Genomic DNA, 12,500 nt, shown 5'->3' with positions numbered 1-12,500 from the left:
TCCTCCGCTTAGTAATATGCTTAAATTCAGCGGGTGATCTCGCCTACTCTGAGGTCGCTTCAACGTCACGACGCGAAACGAAAATTCGTTCGTGTCGTGTTTTGCGTAGACTCGTAGAAAACGAAAGCTCGGAAAGATTCGGTGCGAGAGAAGGTGGTGTGTGTGTGTGTATTTCTCTGTGCGAAAATCGCCTCAAAGAGAAAAAAAATTCGAATAGAAGGAGAACACTCTCTATTCGATATACAATATATATGTATGTATGTATGTACGAGCGTTTTATGCATCTCGCCAAAGTGCCAAACTTCGTTCGTCGTATCATGTTCGAGCTAAGACTCACGCAAGACATCCGTGTAACGATCGTCCGGTTTTTAACGTCCGTCCTCTTTTTCTCCTACAGCCGTTTCTCTTCTCTCGACGATTCCAGCGGTTCCCGGTACGGGAACTCACGCAAGTGAAAAAGCGAGCGAGACGTACCGTCGGGTGGGTGTGTGTGTTCGGGGACTGGACGACCGGCGCGACGTTAGGATGCGCGGTCCAGCGATAGACGACGAAGAGGCATGGGATGACCAACACTCTCTTTTCTCTATTCTCGAAGCGTCGAATTGCCATAAAAAAAAAATCACACGCGCGCACGACATAGTCGTACGCGCGTGTATACCTCGTCTCTCTCAAAGTTTTTTTCTCGAGCCTCGCCAAAGGGGATCGTCTTCTTCCTCGTCTACGATCTCTCCGACGACGACGACCGTACGAACAACTTCGTAACGGACTCACATGCGCATCTTCCTCGGGTACAGAAACGCTGCGGAAAACACCTCGAGCTTGTAGTTACAGCAGCACCCGTGTATAGCCGATCTTAGACACACGCTAGTTCGCACACGCGTTACATATATAATATGTAAGATTTCCGACGAACGTGGCTTTTCGGGAGCCAGGCGCGCGGGCAGAGAGATACACGACGACGGGGAAAATTCGTCCCGATACGAGTACGTGTACTCTCCGATCTCCGCGCGACGCTGGGGATCATACCTCCCTAAGTCGTCAGAGCGCTCGAAGAAATCTCGCGTGTGCGTTCCCGGATCTACGGCTGATACTTTCGGGGCTTGTAAAAAAGCACAGAGCGTGTAAAACGCAACGACGACCCATCGATGCGACGGTCCTCGTTGTTGTCAGTCGCTTTCGCGAAGAGACGGAGTGGGCATTCGATCCCTGGGGCTGTACGAGAGTCTTAAGAAAAGACGGTAGATTATGGCAAAGTTTCGCACGCCATCGAGTTTAGGTTTTTTTTTTGGTTCTCTCTTCTCTCCTCTCTCGACCGAGTTCCCATATTTGCTTTCTCTCTCAGTCTCGCCAAATATAATATTCTTTTAAGACGACGTCGGGGGCGCGGACCTTCGTGCGTCGAACACCGGCAAACGTAGCATATATCGCCTGATATGAAAAAAAAATCGGTCACGAGGAGAACACTACGAGTATATACGTTCGATAACCGATACACGAAGCGGTGCATAAGCGGGCGGTCGCCCTCGTAAGGACGACTCACGACGCCGCGAGCACTCACGCAGGTCCGTGACCGGTTCTCTCCGCTCTTATTCGTATCCCTTCGTATACCTTCGTCCGACTCTGAAACGTTCTCTTATAATTTTTAAGAAGAACGACGGCGGGTTGTCAAGGCAAGAAGGGACAGAGAGAGACAGAGGTAGAGTTTCGTAGTCTCCCGTGAACACGATAGATTATATATCGAGCATGCGTACGACTTGCACGGTCTCTGCACGACCGCGACGAACGCCGACGAGCGTCCAACAATCGCTCGTACGTCGCGTATGTTCTCTCCGTCCGCTCTTATTCGTATCCTCGTTCTTGTACCTTCGTCCGACTCTGAAACGTTCTCTTATATAAAGAAGAACGACGGCGGGTTGTTAAGGCAAGAAGGGACAGAGAGAGACAGATACGGAGAGTAACGATACGCAACGCAAGCAGTCTTAGGTTTACGTGAGCAACCCTCAGCCAGGCGTGGTCCAGGAATTGTATCCGTGGACCGCAATGTGCGTTCGAAATGTCGATGTTCATGTGTCCTGCAGTTCACACGTTGACGCGCAATTAGCTGCGTTCTTCATCGACCCACGAGCCAAGTGATCCACCGTTCAGGGTAATCTTTTATAAATTTACAACAGTTCAATACTCAAATGTACTCTTCTCGGTTCTAGCGAAGCCGAGTTCCGTCACGTTCGACCAACGGGAATCGAACGCGCAGAAGTCGCCATAGGATTGACGACACAAAAACGTTCGAAAAAAAAAGAAAACGACGAACGCGCGAAGATACGCGCGTTCGCCGGCCGGGCGTAAAGTACATTATGATATATAACAACCATCGAGATCGAAGCTCCGTTCGTCAGGAAACGACGGGGATATATACACCCGATTCTGAATCCTCTGTACAGCACACGATCTCGCGAACGAGTAAGCACGGTGGCTAGCCCATGTTATATATGTGTTTGATTCTACTCTCTCGTCCAATTATTCAAGAAACAGCGCGCGTGCATCTCTCCATCGTTCGGGTGATAGTAAAGATTCGATGGGATTCGCGCGGCCGTCCGCCTCGAGCGGTCTTTCGTCCCAATATCCAGAAGCAGAGTTTGAAAAACTCTAGCGACGGCACGGGTGTCCGACTCACGACATCGAGGTTTCGAAGCCGGCGATCCCCTCCGAACGGATGGCGACCACGCGACCGACTGAAAGCATGAAAAATCGACGAAAGATAGAACACATCTCCGTTCGGGTGGTGTTTTTTCTTTAAAAAAAAAAAAAAAAACAAAAATTCGATGGGACTCGCAGCCATCGTCCTCGCGCGGTCTTTCGTCCCGATATCCAGAAGCAGAGTTTGAAAAACTCTAGCGACGGCACGGGTGTCCGACTCACGACAACGAGGATAGACAGCCGGTCCCCTCCGAACGGGTTATGCGATGATAAACTCGATGAAACTTTAGTCTCGTTCAGGTAGTGTGTGTCTTGTAAATCAAAAATTCGATGGGACACGCATCCATCGTCCTCGCGCGGTCTTTCGTCCCAACATCCAGAAGCAGAGTTTGAAAAACTCTAGCGACGGCACGGGTGTCCGACTCACGACAACGAGGATAGACAGCCGGTCCCCTCTGAACGGTATATTATATATGAGATGATAGACGACAAACTGGATGAAACTTTAAGTCTCGTTCAGGTAGTGTGTAAATCAAAAATTCGATGGGACTCGCATCCGTCGTCCTCGCGCGGTCTTTCGTCCCGATATCCAGAAGCAGAGTTTGAAAAACTCTAGCGACGGCACGGGTGTCCGACTCACGACAACGAGGAAAGACAGCCGGTCCCCTCTGAACGGTATATTATATGAAACTTTAAGTCTCGTTCAGGTAGTGTGTAAGTCAAAAATTCGATGGGACTCGCATCCGTCGTCCTCGCGCGGTCTTTCGTCCCGATATCCAGAAGCAGAGTTTGAAAAACTCTAGCGACGGCACGGGTGTCCGACTCACGACAACGAGGATAGACAGCCGGTCCCCTCTGAACGGTATATTATATATGCGATGATAGACGACAAACTGGATGAAACTTTAAGTCTCGTTCAGGTAGTGTGTAAATAAAAAATTCGATGGGACTCGCATCCGTCGTCCTCGCGCGGTCTTTCGTCCCGATATCCAGAAGCAGAGTTTGAAAAACTCTAGCGACGGCACGGGTGTCCGACTCACGACAACGAGGAAAGACAGCCGGTCCCCTCTGAACGGTATATTATATGAAACTTTAAGTCTCGTTCAGGTAGTGTGTAAGTCAAAAATTCGATGGGACTCGCATCCGTCGTCCTCGCGCGGTCTTTCGTCCCGATATCCAGAAGCAGAGTTTGAAAAACTCTAGCGACGGCACGGGTGTCCGACTCACGACAACGAGGATAGACAGCCGGTCCCCTCTGAACGGTATATAATATGAAACTTTAAGTCTCGTTCAGGTAGTGTGTAAGTCAAAAATTCGATGGGACTCGCATCCGTCGTCCTCGCGCGGTCTTTCGTCCCGATATCCAGAAGCAGAGTTTGAAAAACTCTAGCGACGGCACGGGTGTCCGACTCACGACAACGAGGATAGACAGCCGGTCCCCTCTGAACGGTATATAATATACATTATGCGACGGTAGACGATCAACTAGACGAAACTTTAGTCTCGTTCAGGTGGTGTAAAAAAAATTCGATGGGATACGCACGCACGGCTGTCGTCGTCCTCGAGCGGTCTTTCGTCCCAATATCCAGAAGCAGAGTTTGAAAAACTCTAGCGACGGCACGGGTGTCCGACTCACGACATCGAGGCTTCGAAGCCGGCGGCGTTCCCCTCTGAACGAACTTCGGCTAGACTAGTTACGAATCGTTGCTACACATCGTCTTCATCGTCGTCGTCGTCGACATCGACATCATCATCATATCATCATCATCATCATCATCATCATCATCGGTCATCGTCGCATAGCGGGCCAACATCCACGCGATGCGTCTTCGTTCTAGGTTACCCGATCCACGAGTATGTTACACGTGGTTTCGTTATTTCGAACGAAACGACATACGAAGAGCACACGCCCTTTGGGTAGGAAGCACGTTTCGAGAACGACGAGAGTTTCGATGAAAGAGACGAGAGAAGTCGACGCAGAAGGTATCCATGGATCTTCGAAGAGAACCTTCGAAGATGTATATCGGTATCCTTTCGCTCTGCGCGACTCGCTACAAGTTCTTTCGCTCTCGTCGACTCGTTCTAGACGCTTCGTTCGATCCCAAAGAGGAGTCTTCGATATGTCCCGTTGCTAGGAGGAGAACAAACGCAACACAGACCACGAAACATAGAAGAGAATAGGCGAGCATGATCACTCCGACACGAGGCACTTTAGAGATTTTCTTATTAGTTTGCATGGACTTTTATATTTCGTTTGTACGGTTTCCACGATGCAAATACGAAATACGAGATCGTGACGGCGGGTCTTTCTGTGTACGGCCTCTCGCAGGCGCCACGACTGCATTTCTCTTTACACCTGGTTTCCATCGTAATTTTTTCGTTTGATATCGAGCCTTAACTTTTGTTGGCTCTTTCGAAGCTAGAGTTCCCTTTTATTAGAATTTCATATATATATATATTATATGTTATATGTTTTATTCGGAGACGGCGGGTCTTTCTGTTTACGACCTCACGCAGGCGCCTCGAATAAGTTTCATTCGCATTTCGTTTTTATACTTGTATATATATATCTCTTCATCCCGATGATCGAGAGAGAGTGCCACCTTCTCTTCGTATAATTCCGTAGCTGGAGGGTCGTCTCCTCCTTAAGAATATTTCTATTCGTGCCAACGGAGGTTGCCAAGCTCCCTGGCGTTTTCGTTTGTTAAAGTATATAGCTTGTTAATACGTCGTATATACTTTCGTCGATACAGGAGGAGTACGGCTCCTTACCGACCATTGTGATATATATTTCATAGTTTTTATATGTGTTCAAGTCAAATTCTTTTGGTATCGTATCGTTAATGATCCTTCCGCAGGTTCACCTACGGAAACCTTGTTACGACTTTTACTTCCTCTAAATGATCAAGTTTGGTCATCTTCCCGGTAACATCGGCAATGCTTATCACATTGGCCGCGCACCAGTCCGAAGACCTCACTAAATCATTCAATCGGTAGTAGCGACGGGCGGTGTGTACAAAGGGCAGGGACGTAATCAACGCGAGCTTATGACTCGCGCTTACTGGGAATTCCTCGTTCATGGGGAATAATTGCAAGCCCCAATCCCTAGCACGAAGGAGGTTCAGCGGGTTACCCGGGCCTTTCGGCCAGGGAAAACACGCTGATTCCTTCAGTGTAGCGCGCGTGCGGCCCAGAACATCTAAGGGCATCACAGACCTGTTATTGCTCAATCTCGTGCGGCTAGAAGCCGCCTGTTCCTCTAAGAAGATTTGTTTGTACGTTGGTAGTAAAAACCCACCGACCGAAGCCGGGGGCCTTCGAGATACCATAAGTTACGTCTATTTAGCAGGCTAGAGTCTCGTTCGTTATCGGAATTAACCAGACAAATCGCTCCACCAACTAAGAACGGCCATGCACCACCACCCACCGAATCAAGAAAGAGCTATCAATCTGTCAATCCTTCCGGTGTCCGGGCCTGGTGAGGTTTCCCGTGTTGAGTCAAATTAAGCCGCAGGCTCCACTCCTGGTGGTGCCCTTCCGTCAATTCCTTTAAGTTTCAGCTTTGCAACCATACTTCCCCCGGAACCCAAAAGCTTTGGTTTCCCGGAAGCTGCCCGCCGAGTCATCGGAGGAACTTCGGCGGATCGCTGGCTGGCATCGTTTATGGTTAGAACTAGGGCGGTATCTGATCGCCTTCGAACCTCTAACTTTCGTTCTTGATTAATGAAAACATTTTTGGCAAATGCTTTCGCTTCTGTCCGTCTTGCGACGATCCAAGAATTTCACCTCTAACGTCGCAATACGAATGCCCCCATCTGTCCCTATTAATCATTACCTCGGGGCTCCGAAAACCAACAAAATAGAACCGAGGTCCTATTCCATTATTCCATGCACACAGTATTCAGGCGAAGGTAGCCTGCTTTAAGCACTCTAATTTGTTCAAAGTAAACGTATCGGCCCACCTCGACACTCAGTGAAGAGCACCGCGATGGGATATTAGTTGGACCGCCCGCGAGGAGCTAAGCCCACCGATAGGACGTACCACATAATGCCAGTTAAACACCGCGAGCGGTGAACCGACACTGTGACACACAGATTCAACTACGAGCTTTTTAACCGCAACAACTTTAATATACGCTATTGGAGCTGGAATTACCGCGGCTGCTGGCACCAGACTTGCCCTCCAATTGGTCCTCGTTAAAGGATTTAAAGTGTACTCATTCCGATTACGGGGCCTCGGATGAGTCCCGTATCGTTATTTTTCGTCACTACCTCCCCGTGCCGGGAGTGGGTAATTTGCGCGCCTGCTGCCTTCCTTGGATGTGGTAGCTGTTTCTCAGGCTCCCTCTCCGGAATCGAACCCTGATTCCCCGTTACCCGTTACAACCATGGTAGGCGCAGAACCTACCATCGACAGTTGATAAGGCAGACATTTGAAAGATGCGTCGCCGGTGCTAGATGACCATAGCGATCAGCACAAAGTTATTCAGAGTCACCAAAACAAACGATGGACGGACAGACGAGCCATCCGCCACCGATTGGTTTTGATCTAATAAAAGCATTCCTACCATCTCTGGTCGGAATCTGTTTGCATGTATTAGCTCTAGAATTACCACAGTTATCCAAGTAAATGTAGGTATGATCTAAGAAACCATAACTGATTTAATGAGCCATTCGCGGTTTCACCTTAATGCGGCATGTACTGAGACATGCATGGCTTAATCTTTGAGACAAGCATATGACTACTGGCAGGATCAACCAGGGATCTTATTCGTATAACAATTCTTATAAATTTCGTTTAAGTTCTCTTCGTGTCGTAGGTGGGACGTAAGCACCGTACGACGAGACTTTTCGTTCTTAAGATAGATATATCTATAAAATATATCTCCTAGCGACGTTCGAGATACACCCATAGTTCAGTAATAATCTTCGAACGCCGCTCGCAGCCACTTTGTAATTCTCAACTCCACCTCCTCTCTTCTCTCTCTCTCTTTCTCATAGTCTTATATAAAATGTTTAGAATCGTACTTCTAAAGGAACATTTCCATAATGCTGTCTTCGTGTAAAAAGACTTATTAGAATATCTTAGCGGTAAAGCACGTATACGCACCTCACGCTGAACGAACAAGCGCGTATCCCAGTGCGTCGCGCTGGACATACCGTAAGAATATTCTTTCAATCGGTAGAACATTTTCGGCAGAAGACATACTACGCAAAGATAGTACGCTCCTACCGCCTCATCGGATACTTCTGCGAAAGCAGAAGTTTTTATAGAAAGCAGACGGTTATACTCTTTTGAATGAATCGATGCTCAGTTAGTACAAGCACACACGCATCTAACAATTTTTGTTAGAATACGTACACACAGGTCACCAGCTTCCCGACTCAGGGGAACCTTGCCACGATATTTGGTCATTACGTCCAGGACAGCGACCCGCGGCGCAGCAGTGTAGAGAAAAAACCAGAACGAGAACGGAGGAACAGTCGAGAAATAGCGTAAAATACACTAAGACTCGAGGAGCGGTGACTGAATTCTCAACCGAGGCCGTAGAATAGCCACGCGCTCAACGCTGTTCCGACCGAACCGTCCGGCTCGACGTCTCTCTTATAGATACGAAAGCGCCAGCCGGAAGGCCGGCGCCGGCCGGGCTAGCGGCCGCGCGCTTACGGTGCAAAACCTCCGTAGCAACGTACCGTTCGGAAGGGACGCTGGAACTTAGTCTCGCGAACGCTCGATCACTACTATACAAAGCCAATATCCAACCATCGAAATACATTACCAGACGTTTTATTAACATAATAGAAATGCATTTTTACCAAAAAATTAATTTTTTTTTTCACCGAAAAATTGCATCAGTAAACATACTCTTTTATCGAATACGGACAAAAAATAAGTTTATAATCAATTACAATACGTTAAAATAAGTAGAAATATGCAAAAAAATATATACCTTGTAACGTTAATTAACGAAAAAATTAGAAAAATATCCCAGTCGTGTCAGTTCGACGAACGCTAATTTTTTGAAAAAATCGATAAAAATGTTTAATCCCGACGTATTTAATAGAGATAGAACGATTCCCGTAAAAAAATTTATACCTTGTAACGCTTTTTAACGAATAAACTCGAAAAAACTTTTTCGCCCTCGGAATTTTTCTAAGTCCCAACGTACCGGCTCGGAATTTTTCTATGTTCCAACGACCGGTCGTGTCGGTCCAAACGTTTTTATATCCGTCTGCCGACGATATAAACGCTTAATCCCGACGTATTTTATCGAGTTATAACGATTTCTTGAAAAATATTCGTACGTTATAACGCTTTTTAACGAATTAATCGAAAAAGAGTGTTCGGTCCGAAAATTTTCTAAGTACGAACGACCGGCCGCATAGGTCCGTTTTTAAAAATCGTTCTCGGACGGAAATAAACCATTAATCCCGACGTATTTCGTCGAGTTACGTCGATTTATGCAAAAAAATTCATACCTTGTAACGCTTTTTAACGAATAAACTCGAAAAAACTTTTTCGCCCTCGGAATTTTTCTAAGTCCCAACGTACCGGCTCGGAATTTTTCTATGTTCCAACGACCGGTCGTGTCGGTCCAAACGTTTTTATATCCGTCTGCCGACGATATAAACGCTTAATCCCGACGTATTTTATCGAGTTATAACGATTTCTTGAAAAATATTCGTACGTTATAACGCTTTTTAACGAATTAATCGAAAAAGAGTGTTCGGTCCGAAAATTTTCTAAGTACGAACGACCGGCCGCATAGGTCCGTTTTTAAAAATCGTTCTCGGACGGAAATAAACCATTAATCCCGACGTATTTCGTCGAGTTACGTCGATTTATGCAAAAAAATTCATACCTTGTAACGCTTTTTAACGAATAAACTCGAAAAAACTTTTTCGCCCTCGGAATTTTTCTAAGTCCCAACGTACCGGCTCGGAATTTTTCTATGTTCCAACGACCGGTCGTGTCGGTCCAAACGTTTTTATATCCGTCTGCCGACGATATAAACGCTTAATCCCGACGTATTTTATCGAGTTATAACGATTTCTTGAAAAATATTCGTACGTTATAACGCTTTTTAACGAATTAATCGAAAAAGAGTGTTCGGTCCGAAAATTTTCTAAGTACGAACGACCGGCCGCATAGGTCCGTTTTTAAAAATCGTTCTCGGACGGAAATAAACCATTAATCCCGACGTATTTCGTCGAGTTACGTCGATTTATGCAAAAAAATTCATACCTTGTAACGCTTTTTAACGAATAAACTCGAAAAAACTTTTTCGCCCTCGGAATTTTTCTAAGTCCCAACGTACCGGCTCGGAATTTTTCTATGTTCCAACGACCGGTCGTGTCGGTCCAAACGTTTTTATATCCGTCTGCCGACGATATAAACGCTTAATCCCGACGTATTTTATCGAGTTATAACGATTTCTTGAAAAATATTCGTACGTTATAACGCTTTTTAACGAATTAATCGAAAAAGAGTGTTCGGTCCGAAAATTTTCTAAGTACGAACGACCGGCCGCATAGGTCCGTTTTTAAAAATCGTTCTCGGACGGAAATAAACCATTAATCCCGACGTATTTCGTCGAGTTACGTCGATTTATGCAAAAAAATTCATACCTTGTAACGCTTTTTAACGAATAAACTCGAAAAAACTTTTTCGCCCTCGGAATTTTTCTAAGTCCCAACGTACCGGTCACGGAATTTTTCTATGTTCCAACGACCGGTCGTGTCGGTCCAAACGTTTTTATATCCGTCTGCCGACGATATAAACGCTTAATCCCGACGTATTTTATCGAGTTATAACGATTTCTTGAAAAATATTCGTACGTTATAACGCTTTTTAACGAATTAATCGAAAAAGAGTGTTCGGTCCGAAAATTTTCTAAGTACGAACGACCGGCCGCATAGGTCCGTTTTTAAAAATCGTTCTCGGACGGAAATAAACCATTAATCCCGACGTATTTCGTCGAGTTACGTCGATTTATGCAAAAAAATTCATACCTTGTAACGCTTTTTAACGAATAAACTCGAAAAAACTTTTTCGCCCTCGGAATTTTTCTAAGTCCCAACGTACCGGCTCGGAATTTTTCTATGTTCCAACGACCGGTCGTGTCGGTCCAAACGTTTTTATATCCGTCTGCCGACGATATAAACGCTTAATCCCGACGTATTTTATCGAGTTATAACGATTTCTTGAAAAATATTCGTACGTTATAACGCTTTTTAACGAATTAATCGAAAAAGAGTGTTCGGTCCGAAAATTTTCTAAGTACGAACGACCGGCCGCATAGGTCCGTTTTTAAAAATCGTTCTCGGACGGAAATAAACCATTAATCCCGACGTATTTCGTCGAGTTACGTCGATTTATGCAAAAAAATTCATACCTTGTAACGCTTTTTAACGAATAAACTCGAAAAAACTTTTTCGCCCTCGGAATTTTTCTAAGTCCCAACGTACCGGCTCGGAATTTTTCTATGTTCCAACGACCGGTCGTGTCGGTCCAAACGTTTTTATATCCGTCTGCCGACGATATAAACGCTTAATCCCGACGTATTTTATCGAGTTATAACGATTTCTTGAAAAATATTCGTACGTTATAACGCTTTTTAACGAATTAATCGAAAAAGAGTGTTCGGTCCGAAAATTTTCTAAGTACGAACGACCGGCCGCATAGGTCCGTTTTTAAAAATCGTTCTCGGACGGAAATAAACCATAATCCCGACGTATTTCGTCGAGTTACGTCGATTTATGCAAAAAAATTCATACCTTGTAACGCTTTTTAACGAATAAACTCGAAAAAACTTTTTCGCCCTCGGAATTTTTCTAAGTCCCAACGTACCGGCTCGGAATTTTTCTATGTTCCAACGACCGGTCGTGTCGGTCCAAACGTTTTTATATCCGTCTGCCGACGATATAAACGCTTAATCCCGACGTATTTTATCGAGTTATAACGATTTCTTGAAAAATATTCGTACGTTATAACGCTTTTTAACGAATTAATCGAAAAAGAGTGTTCGGTCCGAAAATTTTCCAAGTACGAACGACCGGCCGCATAGGTCCGTTTTTAAAAATCGTTCTCGGACGGAAATAAACCATTAATCCCGACGTATTTCGTCGAGTTACGTCGATTTATGCAAAAAAATTCATACCTTGTAACGCTTTTTAACGAATAAACTCGAAAAAACTTTTTCGCCCTCGGAATTTTTCTAAGTCCCAACGTACCGGCTCGGAATTTTTCTATGTTCCAACGACCGGTCGTGTCGGTCCAAACGTTTTTATATCCGTCTGCCGACGATATAAACGCTTAATCCCGACGTATTTTATCGAGTTATAACGATTTCTTGAAAAATATTCGTACGTTATAACACTTTTTAACGAGTTATTTGGAGGGGATCTTTCGGCCTTTTCGTAGCGGTGCGAAAAAATTCTAAGTTCCAACGTCCCAGTCACGTTGGTCCGGAGGATGAAATTTTTCAAAAAAATAAAGTGAAATCGCTACTTTCGACTAGATTTCGTCGAAACGTAACGATTTCACGCAAAATTTCGATACGTTATAACGCTTTTTAGCGAGTTATTTCGAGTTGAACTTTCGGTACTTTCGTAACGGGGCGAAAAAATTCTAAGTTCCAACGTCCCGGTCACGTTGGTCCGGAGGATGAAATTTTTTAAAAAAATAAAGTGAAATCGCTACTTTCGACTAGATTTCGTCGAAACGTAACGATTTCACGCAAAATTTCGATACGTTATAACGCTTTTTAGCGAGTTATTTCGAGTTGAACTTTCGGTACTTTCGT

The 12,500-nt window shown here is 45.2% G+C and overlaps 2 non-coding genes and 1 pseudogene across 2 annotated transcripts; all 3 read right to left on the bottom strand.

Moving 5' to 3' along the window:
* LOC126877873 (large subunit ribosomal RNA) overlaps window positions 1-57 on the bottom strand; it is a 5,514-nt pseudogene extending 5,457 nt beyond the window's left edge.
* Window positions 58-1,994: 1,937 nt separating this feature from the next.
* LOC126877868 (5.8S ribosomal RNA) lies at window positions 1,995-2,149 on the bottom strand. Its single transcript, XR_007695409.1, has one exon. It is a non-coding gene; the product is annotated as a 5.8S ribosomal RNA (ribosomal RNA).
* A 3,386-nt stretch (window positions 2,150-5,535) lies between these two features.
* Window positions 5,536-7,459, bottom strand: LOC126877870 (small subunit ribosomal RNA). The gene has a single exon (XR_007695411.1). It is a non-coding gene; the product is annotated as a small subunit ribosomal RNA (ribosomal RNA).
* Window positions 7,460-12,500: the final 5,041 nt, after the last annotated feature.

Source organism: Bombus huntii, unplaced genomic scaffold, assembly GCF_024542735.1.
Source record: "Bombus huntii isolate Logan2020A unplaced genomic scaffold, iyBomHunt1.1 ctg00000265.1, whole genome shotgun sequence".
NCBI lineage: Eukaryota > Metazoa > Arthropoda > Insecta > Hymenoptera > Apidae > Bombus > Bombus huntii.
Note: the sequence above shows the minus strand (reverse complement) of the source record. Positions and strands in the feature narration are given on the sequence as shown.